Genomic DNA, 11986 nt, shown 5'->3' on the forward strand with positions numbered 1-11986 from the left:
TAGAGCATACATAACTCTAATATGCAGGTATATGCTCTATGCATGATCTATGTATGCTCTAATATGCATGCATAGACGCTTCTATGCATGCAAATTAGAGCATGCATATGCCATAAGCTTAATGCATATGGCGTATGCATAAAGCTTTTGGTTTAATTTAATCTTATGTATAAAGCTTTTAGTAAAATGGTTTATTCAGAAGATTTATACAAAAATCTAATGCATAAGCTTAATGCAAATGGCTTATACATAAAGATTTTGGTAAAAATTTGGTTTATGTATAAGCTTTATACAAAAAGCTAGTGCATAAGCTTAATGCATAAAGATTTATGCACAAGGTTTTGCGTACGTGTTTGCTGACGTATATATTTTCTTAAACTTGTAGATTGATGCTTGACCCATAAGCTCAACCTTGCAATGCAAACTCTACTTCTCTTCTTCAAGGTAAGAATACTTGTCTTTTATAATCTCTTTCTTTATTTGTTATGGTGCACACTTGGGTACTTAGGAGCTTTTTTTTTCATTATGCATTAGATTCATTTCTATAAAGCATAAGGCTCATGAATTATGGCTTTATGCATAAACCTTAAGCACAAGGCTTTAAGCATTAAGCTTGTGTATAAAACCATATGCATAAAGCTTTATGCATGTGACTTATACTTATGCTATGTACAAAACTTTTGCATCATTAAGCTTTATGTAAAAGCTTATGTATAAAGTTTAAGCATAGTCTTTATACATGAAACTAATGCATAAGGCTTTTGCACAAAGGTTTAAGCTTTGTTCATAAAGCTAAGCTTTATGGATAAGGCTTTTGCATAAAGCGTAATCTTTATGCAAAAGATTAAGCTTAAGCTTTATGCATAAAGCCTTATCCATAAAGCTTAAGATTTATGGATAAGGCTTTATGAATAAAACTTAAGCTTTATGAATAAGTGTCATGTATCTTGTAACTGGCTATATGAATAAGTGTCATGTATCTTGTAACTGGCTATATATAGGGCTCGATCAAACATGGAGACCAATTGTCAAAGTGCACTCAATGAGGGTGTCCAAAGTTTAGGGGTAAGGTGCTTGGGTCGAAGGACCACACGAGACCGGGCAAGTGTGGCATAAGCCCTGGTAGTATGGTTCTTATCCAGATTCCTCTATGGTTGGTGAACCAGAACTCTATCTCCTCTTTGGCTATGGTGGATGCATGACATTAGTATCAGAGCCACATTTGAATCACTCCGTGTGCAACCTTGCTCTAAAAAACTAGATAAGATTTTCTCAATTCAAATCTAATCATGTTTTTTCTTCTTGGTTTTGTGGATAAGGTTTATAAATGAGGAAAGAAGGGGTATGTTTTTTTAATCTCTGGAATTGGAAGAAGGAGTCCTTCTCTTTCTCTTTCTCTATTATTCTCTTTGTAACCTACATCATACAGCTACAACAAGCAACATCACCACCCACAACAGCAATGCATGTGCAACCAAGCACTCGGGGTATTCCAGTACTAGATAAAAGAGGAGCATAGTATTCCGTCATGCCCACCCATGAAGCAAGAGGTGTACTTGCTATTGGTGATTGGTATATGCTGTTTGTAGCTTCCAATAGAGGCATCCATGATAAAGTGTGGGTATAATACAAGTACAACATCCACAATAGTGACCAACATGCTACTGGCTAGTAGAAAAAGCACCAACACACACTCAAAGGGATGCGTTATCCCTCCACTATCAAGCCAGCCCCCACAGGGTTGTGTTATCCCTCCATTGTTGAGATAGAGACTTTTTGTTACTCCATCTCCGACCTAGCATGCGGGCCCCCCACTACCCTCCGATAAGTGATATAACTTCCAATCCAAGCTTGGGAGACGGGCCCGCATGCCACATACTATGTGGTGAGAAACATCTATGCAGCGGCACCAAGGTGTTCATCTAAATGAGCATTCACGTTGCTTTTAAGAGAGGAAGAAGAGAAGAGAAGAGAGAAGATGCAAGGGTCACGGTTTAGGAACATGCACTTAGCCAACCCTAAATGGGTTAACAGCATTCTCGTTTGCATAAGAGAGGAGAAGAGAGAAGATTCAAGGGTCACCTCGGGAACATGCACTTAGCCAACCCTAAATGGGTTAACTCCTCGATGTGAAGCCGCTAGGGGCTCACTCCACCACCACTTGTGTCATTCAAGTGGAGCTTTCCTTGAGCTAGGTGTGGAGAAATAAGAGAAGGAGCTATGGAGAGCTCAGCTCCTATCTCAATGCCTTGATGTGTGCAAGAGTGAGAGTTGTTTGAGTGGGGAAAGGTGGAGGGCATTCCTAACCAAGGCGAGGCTTACTATGCACTATAAGGGGGGTGCCTCTCCTGAATCCAACACCTACCATGTACCCTGGCTGGCATTGTAAATCTGAATGAAGTAGAGACAATTGAGGATGTCAGGTCCCGAGAGCTACATCTGGACAAACCACCGAACCCAATTTACTCCAAGCATGCGATGACTCTACTACCGGCTCGGTGATTGCACGGTAGCAGGGATCCGTGTAGTAGAGCAACTTGTGCTCCACTTTACGGGTGTTCTTCATAAGGTTATGGATAGCATGGCCATCGACCTGCTTCATCAATGCCTCACCTAGATGGAAAATCTAGGTAGGGTGCTTGCCATACTCCTCAAAGCGGCGACTTGCATGCCATCTCTTCTTCTAGAGAGTGTGAGCAACAACCTTGAGAGAGGAGTCAGAGTGCTCGAGAGTCGCCATGTGAGTGGTGGGGTAACAAGTGGGTAGGAGGTGGTGAAAAGTCTCAAGAAAAAATGGCAAGAGTTCAGGTAGGGAGAAAGGAGAAAAGTAAGAAAACTGAATTATAGTGGCGCCTATATAGATTTGCAGGGGAGTTACGGTCGTGGCTTTATAGAGGAACAGCCAGGGCTTAGTGCGGGGGAGCGATTGTGGATTGGATGAGCGAACAGGCATGGATTCTTGAAAGGGAATGACCATGGCTTGGGGTAAAAGAATAGGCATGGATTCGTGAAAGGGAATGACCATGGCTTGGGGTAAATGAATGGTCATGGCTTGCTAGACAAAGGATGGTGGTGGGCTGGATGCATGGAAGTGAATGGCTTGCTAGACAAAGGATGGTTGTTGGCTGGATGCATGGAAGTGAATGGCCATGTCTTTACAAGAGTGAACGGCCGTTCACTTTCCCTTAGGAATCTTTTTTTTAGCACCTTGTTAATAGGTTTTGTACCCTTGGACTATCTGGTCAGAACCCCATTGTGCAGGTTTTGTATTGACTCCTTGCCCAATGGGTGATGGCGATAAGTTGGGTCCAATTGGGTTTGGTCAAGGTTAAAAACTCTTCTTCAAGGGGGTTTCTTCATGGTGGTGAGGGGTGGGGGGGGATAGGTTGAGTAGGGGTGGAACATGGGAGTTGCATGATAAGGGTAGGTGGGTTGGTTGAGGTTGAGGGAATATCACTGATGGGAACATTTGGTGTGGGAGCCATGTCCTTAGCTCCATTGTGGATCTTCCTTTTTCCCTTATCTATCAAAGTGCTAGTGGTAACATTTGTGCCCACCATTGGCTGCCACATTGGAGGCATTGCGGTGCAATGAGCTTGGGGGGTGGGACGTTACACTTGGGCGTGCGGGAGATTTTTAGGTACACACCTGTAAGTAATTGTGGTGTGAATAAGTTGGGATTTGTCAATGGAATTTCTTCGATGGAGGCTTTCACTGGGGATGTTCTCCCTGCCCTGTGGGTTTGCAGACGTGAGTTTTTGGGAGTGTTTTTATGTGTCGAGGCATCGAGGTTTGAGGGGAAAGGTGGGATCTTTGAGGAATCCACAGGGTGGTAGTACCCTCATAGTAACCTTGTGTGACGAGGATCTTCTTGGGTACCCAACAGTGAGTATTGGTGGGTTGGGTGGAAGAGGTGTGAGATGGTATCTATTGGCAATTAGTGGTGTTAGTAGTGTTAGTTGGGTTAGCACAGGCATCGTTCACGAGGTTTGGTGATGTGCTACGGACCTTGCAACCCCGATGAGGCTTTGTTGAATGGGGGATCTTGGTAAAGGAGAGGCCTCTTTTTGGGTGGCCCGATTCTATCTTTTTTGATGATCAGGGGAGTGTTGGTGGGTGAAGAGGGTTTTACACCTTGTGAAGATGAGATCGGTGGCTCCGACACTTCGTCTGTCTCATGAGGATAGTAACTTGCCTTGAGGCTAGTTGTAGTGTTGTTATCCTTGCATGCTAGTGAATATTACATTGGTTGTGGCCCATCCATCCTCTTCCCCCAGAAGGATTTCTTCTTGCATTATCCCTATAAGCATGACATAGAAGTATGGCTAGGTGAGTAGAGGCACCCAAATCATGGTCAAAACAATGGATTTCAGATATCTAAAGTAGATTTTTCACTTTATGTAAAAAAGACAAATAGAGAGATCATGTTATTAGTCATTTATGTGGATGACTTGATAATCACTGGTAATAGTGATGCTAACATACATGATGTTAAGAGGCTTTTAAAGCATAAATTTGAGATGAAGGATTTGGGTGAGCTGTAGTATTTCTTGGACATAGAGATGGTGAGATCACCTCATGGCATTTTGTTATTATAGAGGCAGTATAGCTTGGGCATGTTATCCAAGTATGATATGACAGGTTGTCAGCCTATTTCAGTGCCATTGGAGCAAATACAAAGTTTTCCATAGATACATGTGAGCTTTTGGAGGACCCCACTATGTACAAGTGCATAGTGAGTAGCTTGATGGTTGCCATGATTATGGTTGATATGCCACGATTGGATGACAAGCTGTGTGACAGCCACTTTGGAGTACTAGAGTTTTGACATAGTTATAGCGCCCACTCATATAGTCACATTCACACTATGAACCAACCATTGTATGTTATTATAGGAGAGTACTTTCACTTATAGTATGTACTCTTATCTTTTTAGATATATGGTTGTAGAGAAGAAAAGAAGATAGAAAAAAAAAATCAGCCATCCATCTCTCTATTTTGTCTTGATCTCTTGTGTATGTGTGTTTTCTTGCAAGGAACTCAAGCTCTCCCTCTCCCCCGCATTCACTTTAATGTTTGACACAATTCATGAAGATGTGTCGATCAACCACTTGGTTGAAACTCTGCTTTATGGTCTCCTCTCCATCGGTGATTGTGACACCACTATTGGCGACACGATTATTGTCAGGCATTGTAAGAGCAAGCCTCACTGGAACTTGAAATCTAGATGTATTGGCCATGTTGCTTAATGTGGCAACTTGTAACATGCCCACATCCTGAGATAGTGCAATCTTTTCTAGATTTTTGGTGAAGCCCTTGGATTGTAAATGCATTCAAGGAGGCATTATGTTACTTTCTTGCTATGCCAAGAGAGGTTTGTGAGTGAAATAGAACCCGTACGGGAGAGGGATTGAGAGTATGGGCTAGAAGGGGGGAGGAGAGGGTTTGAGATGAAGAGATTGAGCGGGTGTAGAGTATTTGAGAGGGTGCGAGGAAGAGAGTGGGAAGATTTCGAGGGAGACAGGGTGAGAGAGTGAGAGGAAGAGAGAGGGTGGTGATTAGGGCAATTAGTAAGAAGGAGAAGGTGAGAGGGGGGAGATTAGGGTAGGAGGGAGATTAGGGTAGGACAATAATTAGGAGAGGAGGGAGATTAGGGTAGGACAATAATTAGGAGAGGAGGGAGATTAGGATAGGAGAGTGATTAGGAGAGAAGGGCACAGGAGGGAAGCTCAAGGGAAGGAGGGTGTAGGAGGACAGCTTGAGGGCAACAATGGGGGAGAGAGAGGGAGAGGTAGCCATTTAAAATGGTGCCTACCAGTGTAGTAGGCGCCATGTGTATTATACCCGAGGTTGGGAAATACACATGGCTCTACCACGTGTATTGCCCCCACTTGAGCAATACACATGGCATGCCACATAATACACATGGCATGCCACATGTATTGCCCGAGCACAGGCAATACACATGGCTTACCACATCATTGCCGCATGTATTATGTGGCATTACATGTGACATGCCATGTAATGCCCAGTTTGCAAGCATTACACATGCATTCCAACATAATATGACAAAAATAGACACTAAAGTTTAAGAGAACTCTTGCCATAAGGGTTTAATGTTGTCGTGAACATAAACTTTAATACTTTATTAAGAGAGAAGTTAAATACATATAAGAGAAATCTTACCAGAAGGGTTTAATATTGTCTTGAACATAAACTTTAATGCTTTATTAAGAGCAAAGTTAAATACATTTGAAAATGTATTGAGATATTCGGAGTAATGTAACATAATGATTTCCCTCCTTTGGAAAAACGCTAGAGTGAGGGTTCACGTCTATACATTTCTTTTCTTGCAGTTCTAAACTTTTAAGTACTACATTGGTTCAAAGTTCTTGATCCTATGAAAGCTATTATCATTTTAAGAACACCTCTTTGATCCATTCATAAACCTAGAAAAAACTTCACAAAACAAGTCGCTTAAGTTAGAATACAGATACATTATATTCCGTTGTCTATTGCGGTGGAAATTTCAAATAGATTGGTACCTTTGTGCTACTTTGTTGATATTCAAGAGACCATAATGGTTTAGTAATTTATTAATAAATACCTTTGCAGACTCATCCTTTATGCTAGTTCCTACTTTGCGACCCAACCTTTTAGCTAGTGAAATCAATTGTTGTGCCTTCATGGTTGAAATGTGCGGACGTTCTTTTAGTACGATATCTCATATTTCATCTTTTGTGGGTTGAGATGAACTATGGCTAAGGTTTTGCATACTCTTTGCACCAATCTTAGCTCATTTATCACCTCGTCGACCATTAGTATCAACCCAATTTTCTTCTTCATTACCCAAAAAAATGTCTTGTAATTGTTTTGCAAGAGAACTCTACCTATGTTGAATCTTAATTGTGACCATTTCACATTATAGTCTTTCTAATAATCAACAACACCACTAACAAGGTTAAAAAATTCATGGTCATTTGACACTGGGAGGTGTCCATAATGATTAGAGTCAATCACTCTACATACATCCTCAGCATCATCAAGCCGCATCAAGTAAGGCAATAATTCCCCTAGAAGAATATTGTCATTCTTCTTATCTATATCAAACTTGGATGGGAAGATGCAGTTACTAGCACGAGAAACACATCCTTTATATATAGATTTATCAACAAGAATGATCCTCTTGGGATCACATTCAAAGGCTTAGGCATTCTTTCCAATGGCTTAAACATTGCCTCAACACCTGGACTGTCTGGCCTAAACAATTTGTTTTTCTCATAAGTGTAACAAGCTTGTTGACTCCAAATATCCCAAAATTACATCTTTTAAAAAGGGTCTGAAAAAAATTTATACGTCCAGGACGTCGGAGTATAAAATATATATTTTGACCATACATAGTGGATTCATACAATGTTGATGGTTGAATACAATGCTTCAATAGCAGTCTATTCAATTCTAATACCACTGTCAACATTGATTTCTTAGACATGTCTTGTATTGTACAACTCTCACTATCGCATGTAACTGACTCCTCCACAACTTCAGTAGCATTTTCATTTGTAGGAATATCGTTGAAGCTTCTTAGCACTGATCTTTCATCGTGCATGTCAGAGGTTCCTATTCAATTCAAATCTTTATAATGTTCATATCATTTGAAACATTAAAACACCAGTAAAACTTCATTATCACAAAAATATAAACACCACATAAAACATCAAGGTGAATGATCCTAGGGCCATTCTCTACATGATCATGCAAAAAGCATCAAGAATGTGCATGGTAGAATGGCCCTATGGCCATTCTTGCAAGCACAATGTGTTATAGAATGGCCCTAGGGCCATTCTAAAATTCACCAATAGTTGACACAAGAGAGTAGATAATGTCCTTTGGTCCATTCTTTCAAGCATAGTGTGCATGTTAGAGTTGTCTTAGGTCCATCCTTTCAAACACATTGTGCATGGTAGAGTGGCCTTAGGGCCATTCTAAAGCATATTGTGCTTCCCAAAATGTCCATAGGGACATTATCTACTCTCTTGTGTCAAACGTTGATGAATTTTAGAATGGTCTTAGGGCCAATCTCTACATGTGCATGCATAAAACATCAACATTATGAATGGTAGAATGGCCTCGAGGCCATTCTACCTATACAATGTGCTTGAAAGAATGGCCTTAAGGCCATTCACAACAATCCATGATGTGATTTAGAATGGCCCTAGGTCCATTCCAAATCACATTGTGGATGATAGAATGGCCCTAGGGCCATTCTCCACCCTCTTGTGTCAACACCTAGTTAATTCAAGAATGTTCCTAGGACCATTCTCTACATGTGCATGCAAAAATGATCAACAAAGATTTTTGTCACACCTCTACTTTTTTTCAAAGTAATATCTTTTAAATAAACAATTGACATTTGAAACCATAATAAAACACACTATATAAAAGAGACAAATATGAAAACATACAACAATAATTTATTCTTTTAATTATCAATGTAGAATGTATGTAGTGTGAGAGAAAATTGTAGTCACAGCAAATAGCTCCTGCTCGACATGAATGTCACATAAGGTTTCAACACATATGTAGCCATACTTAGCTAAATTGACATTTATGTCTACTATACACCAAGGTGGTAATTATGGGACAAGATTGAAACATACATTTGGTCTCATCTTCATACCATGAGATCTATTTATATATCCTCCCACATTTCCATACTCTACATCACTAACAATATACACCATATCACCTGGACTATCTACCTTGGGATCCTCTTGAAATGAGTACTTTAAAGCCCTAGGATACACCTTGCACAACTCCTTCCAATCATCGTGAGACAATAATTATCTCCTCCATAGTGGAGAATAGTTACACCCCTTTTGAGAGGAGTTTGCACAAATAGCCCAAGACCAGCTCCTTGTATAGTTGATGCATGGAACATAAATGCTACACTATTTATCGCAAACATCTCACCAATTGTTGGAATAGGGACGATGGGGGTACCAACACGATCATCCTTTCTCACATATCCTACAACACATGCATTTTAATAGACCTATTTAATTGCCTGGGGATGCAAAAACAAGCTGTCCAAGTGTTGTTAGAGATATACAATGATGAATGCCATGCAATGCTACACCATACCCCTATTACTAATGCTATCAAATCAAAATCAAAATATATTAAAAAGTACATTCTATACTCCCAACATACCTATTTGGAAGAGTGGCCCTAGGTCCAGTCTCTACTCCCTTACATGCCCATTTGGCGGAATGGCCCTATGTCCATTCTATACCTCTTGTGCCAATAGGTGAATGTTAGAATTTTCTTAGGGCTATACTCTACTCGTGCATGCATAAATTGTCTTAGTACATGGTACTAAGACAAAATTATCATAAATCAACTATAGGTGCATGGTACAAAAAAGTCTTAGTGCCATTCTCTATCCCCACCAACATGCCATTCGAGAGTATTACCCTAGGGCCATTCTACAATGCACAAGATGGTAGCTTGGCCCTATGGACAATCTACCAGCAAAGATGATGTAGATTTGTTCATGGTAGTTTGGCCCTAGGGCTAGGCTAGATTATCTTTCAAGGGTCACTCTAGATCGGTTACTTTGGTGATGGTAGCTTGGCCCTATGCCCAATCTACCAACAAAGATGATGTAGATTTGTTTATGGTAGCTTGGCCCTAGGGCCGAGCTAGATTCTCTTGCAAGGGTCACTCTAGATTCTCTTATGTTCCCTAGGGCCATTATAAAGTATATTATTCTTGCAAGAATGGCCCTAGGGTCATGCTACCATGCAATCTTAAGAGAATGGCCCAAGGGAACACAAGATAATATAGAGTTACCCTTGGACTAAGCCACCACACACATGCGAGAATCTAGCTTGGCCCTAGGGCCAATCTACCATTAAAAACTCTACAACAATTTTGCTGATAGCTTGGCCCTAAGGCCAACCTACAAGCAAAGATGGTGTTGCTTTATTGATGGTAGCTTGGCCCTATGACCAATCTACCAACAACGATGATGTAGATTTGTTCATGGTAGCTTGGCCCTATGGCCAAGCCAGATTCTCTTTCAAGGGCTACACTAGATTCTCTTATGTTCCCTAGGGCCATTCTCTCAAGATATTGGCACAAGAAAAATTCTAAAATTTATGCAAGAAGAAGTAGAGATTGGCCCAAGGACCATTCTAAAATTTACCAATAGTTGATACAAGGGAGTGGAGAATGGCCCTAGGGACATTCTGAAGCACATTAGGTAGAATGGACCTAGGGCCATTCTACCATGCAATCTTGAGAGAATGGCCCTAGGGAATATAAGAGAACCTAGAGTGACACCTAGACTAAGCTACCACACATAATAGAATCTAGCTTGGCCCTAGGGCCACTCTACCATCAAAGATGGTGTTTCTTTGTTAATGGTAGCTTAGCCCTATGACCAATCTACCAGCAAAGAAGATATAGATTTGTTCATGGTAGCTTGGCCATAGGACCATTCTAAAGTACATTGTGCTTGCAAGAATGGCCCAAGGGCCATTCTACCATGAAATCTTGAGAGAATGGCCCTAAGGAACACAAGAGAATTGTTCATGGTAGATTGGCCCTAGGGCCAAGCTAGATTCTCTTGTAAGGGTCACTCTAGATTATCATGTGTTTCCTAGGGCTATTCTCTCAAGATTGCATGGCAGAATGGCCCAAGGACAATTCTAAAATATACCAGCGGTTGACAGAATGGGAGTGGGGTTATAGAATGGGAGTGGGGTTATAGAATGGCCATGGGGCCATTCTATAACCCATTCTTCTAACTATTGGTGCATGCCAAAATGGTTCGAGGGCCATTCTATATTCCTTGCATGCATGGAATATCATGATTAACACCATATTCGAGAATTTGGGAATCTCCCAATAGTTTGGGAATTCCAAATCAAAATGAATTCCGTGAATTTGGGAATTTCATTAATTTAGAACCTTGAATATTGGTGAAGTATATTTATTGTATATGTAGAAGATATTGATAAAATCTTAAATAGGTGGTGTTAATAAACACCTTATCTTTGGCAACCTCTCCAGCATGGAAGTCTTTAGCCCAATGATTCTTGTAGATTGGCTTTGGCCTTCAAGACAACCTTTGGAGGGATTTTAATTTTTTGGGGAACTTTGGTAGCTTTTGTTATCCAAGAGAAAACAATTGTATCCACTCTCTCCCAACGTTGAGGGTCTTTCTTGTTGCACATCCAGTATTTATCCCGGCAATTTTGATATACCTCCTCATCTGTAGCATTTTGTCGACCACAAACTGGTGCCCAATATTGTATACAGATATTTTGATAGTTGCTTGATTTTTTATTTGTATCAACCTCACTTTGTGCAACACCAAGCCATACTGGATATATTGGATCTGAAGGTCAAACAAGTCCAAAGTCATCTTTCTTGACATCTATCATTGGTTGAAATGCATCTTTTGGTCGCTTGCTGAGAGGACCACAATAGTGGCCATTCAACTCCTCCAAGCCAAGAAAGTCATCCACATCATCTATGTCTTGAAATACTGTATCACCTTGTGTCCTTGGCCAAAATTCCATGAATACTCTTGCTTCTTGAACATTTGGAGCTTGAAGTGCATCAAGCATGGTTTTCCAATAATCAATCACTGGTGTTATGAACTTTGTGTACTCCGCTTCAGGACCTTGTACACTTGACCATCTTTCCCAATACTTGAGATAGTCTTTGATTCCACTTACCACCTCTTGATGATCTTTAATATACTCAGACATGGGTAGCAAGTTGGAAGACCCTTTGGAAGGGTAGGCTTTCCTATTGTTGAGTCTCTTTTCTTGTTGTTGAGTCTCTTTTTCATAGTTCAATACCGCCTTCTCTTGGTAACCATTCTACTGACTTAGGATGGATCTTGTATTGCATTAGAGGTGTATCCCCTTGCATGTAGAAACGAAAGTGAAGTGGTTTTGAGTGACCAACA

Source organism: Cibotium barometz, chromosome 60 (assembly GCF_041138505.1).
Source record: "Cibotium barometz isolate CiBa-2024 chromosome 60, ASM4113850v1, whole genome shotgun sequence".
Classification (NCBI taxonomy): Eukaryota; Viridiplantae; Streptophyta; class Polypodiopsida; order Cyatheales; family Cibotiaceae; genus Cibotium; species Cibotium barometz.